Source organism: Schistocerca nitens, chromosome 7, assembly GCF_023898315.1.
Source record: "Schistocerca nitens isolate TAMUIC-IGC-003100 chromosome 7, iqSchNite1.1, whole genome shotgun sequence".
Classification (NCBI taxonomy): domain Eukaryota; kingdom Metazoa; phylum Arthropoda; class Insecta; order Orthoptera; family Acrididae; genus Schistocerca; species Schistocerca nitens.
In genome coordinates, this window is record NC_064620.1 from 188,545,345 (window position 1) to 188,548,011 (window position 2,667).

General features: G+C 44.0%; 1 protein-coding gene across 1 annotated transcript in view; it reads left to right on the plus strand.

The window, feature by feature from the left end:
• LOC126195528 (dynein beta chain, ciliary-like) overlaps positions 1-2,667 on the plus strand; it is a 930,907-nt gene that overhangs the window by 49,711 nt on the left and 878,529 nt on the right. The gene's annotated exons all lie outside the window — the stretch shown is intronic.

Genomic DNA, 2,667 nt, shown 5'->3' on the forward strand with positions numbered 1-2,667 from the left:
ATCTGCAGCTCAACATGTTGAAGAGGCTATTGTGTTTGCCTCCTGCTGACACCGGGCAAAACAAGCTTCCCAAAAACAGATGAAGTGAGTCCCACTGGCTCAGTTTGTTTCAGTTTCAGTGAAAGACAGCATCTCAATCATGTAGGTTAGGGGGATCGGTACAATGCCGTGAGTCCACCCTGGTCCACGTCCACCCTCTACTGGATGCCTATATCTACCATTGACATGACACTTGCAGTCAGGTGGACGGATAATGACAGGTCCTTTACTTTCTGCAGATGAGACAGGAACCACAGGAGAGGATAATACTTGAGGCATCTTTAGTACAGGCATCATAGGTACATGACTCTCGGGAGCTCTTCCAACACACTGATTTGCAGCAGCTGCCAATCATGTGACGGTACTCAGAGCGATTTCCAGCTGCTTACGAACGTCAACCAACTCATCCCATGTTTGAAAACAGCATTCACAGTGGGGCTGCATTTTGGTTAGTGTATTGTATTACAAGTCAGTAAACAAATAACTTTAAATTAAACATACTGATTATCATTTTAATCTGTTGAGCTAAAAAGGTGCTGATTCCATATAATAATTTAATGTAACAGTTATGAAAAGGATAGTTGCTACTCACCATATAGCAGAGATTCTGAGTTGCAGAGAAACACAACAAAAGACTGTCACAAAATTTTGGGCCAGGAGAGCTACGGTAAAGTAGGATTATTGGAGGGAGAGTTCCCATGTGCACAAATCAGTAAAGCTGGTGTTGCTGGGAAGGATCCGTATGGCACAGTCTATGAAGCAGTCATTGAAATGAAAAATTTCATGTTGGGCGGTGTGCTCAGCAACATGGTGGTCCAGTTGTTTCTTGGCCACAGTTTGTTGGTGGCCATTCATACACACAGACAGCTTGTTGGTTGTCATGCCCACGTAGAATGCAGCACAGTGGTTACAGTGTAGTTAGTAGATCGCATGACTGGTTTCACAGGTAGCCCTGCCTTTGATAGGATAGGTGATGCTTGTAGCCAGACTGGAGTATGTGGTGATGGGAGGGTGAATTGGATAGGTCTTGTATCTAGGGCTATTACAGGGATATGAGCCATGAGGTAAGGGGAGGGGTTGGGAACAGGGGTTGGGTAGGGATGGATGAGTATATAATGTAGGTTCGGTGGACAGTGGAATACCACTGTGGGAGGGGTGAGAACGATAGTGGGCAGAACATTTCTTATTTCAGGACATGACAAGAGGTAGTTGAAACCCTTGGCAGAGAATGTAATTCAGTTACTCCAGTAATGAGGGGAATGCTCCTCTGTGGCAGGATAGTGAGACTTTGGGAGGTGATGGGTGACTGGAAAGATGAGGCACAGGAGATTTGTTTTAGTACAAGGGCGGGAGGATAATTACAGTCTGTAAAGGCCTCAGTGAGGCCTTTGGTATATTTCGAGAGGGAGTGCTCATCACTGAGGGAGCGCTCATCACTGCAGATGTGACAGCCACAGGTGGCTGGGCTGTATGTAAGGTACTTCTTGGTAGGGAATGAGTGGCAACTGTTGAAGTGGAGGTATTGCTGGTCATTAGTATGTTTGATATGGATAGAAGTACTGATGTAGCCATCTTTGAGGTGTAGGTCATCGTCTGGAGAAGTGACTTGTTGGGTTGAGTAGGACCATGTGAACTGAATGGGGGAGAAGCTGTTGAGGTTTTGGAGGAATGTGGATAGGGTGTCTTCACCCTTGATCCAGATCACAAAGATGTCATCAGTGAATCTGAACCAGGTGAGGTGTTTAGGATTCTCTATGCTTAAGAAAGATTCCTCTAGATGGCCCACGAATAGGTTGGCATAGATAGGATGGTCCCACATGGGTGCCCGTAGTCATACGCTGGATTTGTTTGTAAGCAATACCTTCAAACAGAAGTCATTGTGGGTGAGGATGTAGATGGTCATGGCGACAAGGAAGGAGGCTGTTGCTTTGGAATCCATCAGGAAAGGAAAAGGTTGTTGGGGAAGGTAGTGTCCAATAGAAGTAAGGCTATGTGCATTAGAAATGTTATTGTAAAGGGAGGTGGCATCAATAGTGATGAGCAGGGCACCATGTCGTAAAGGAAGAGGAACTGTGGAGAGTCGGTGGAGGAAATGATGGGTATCTTTTATGTAGAAGTGTAGGTTATGGGTTATAGGATGAAGTTGTTGGTCTATGACAGCAGATATTCTCTCAGTAGGGGCAGAGTAAGTGGCCACAATGTGGCATCCTGGGTTGTTGGGTTTGTGGACATTTGGAAGCATGTAAAAGGTATGAGTGCGGGAAGTGGTAGAGGTGAGGAGACAGATGGACTCCGGGGAGAGGTTCTAGGATCTGCTGGATTTCTGTAATGAGGTCACTGTGGCAGCAGATACACAAAATGAATTTTCTATTAAGGCAACACAAAACCTGTGAAAAAATTACCAGTTTCCTAAAACATTTTGTTGTTATTAACAGTTGTTAGTAAACTCAAAACCAGATTTAATTTATGATAAATGCAGGTATTATTTGTGGCCACTCCTCGTTAAGGGAAAACAAGATGTAACTCAATATGTTCATTAGAAAATCTAATACAGTAACTAAATCACAAATGTGAAATTTTTACAAATTTCTCATAGATTATGCAAAGGACAATGATAGCTTCCAAAAA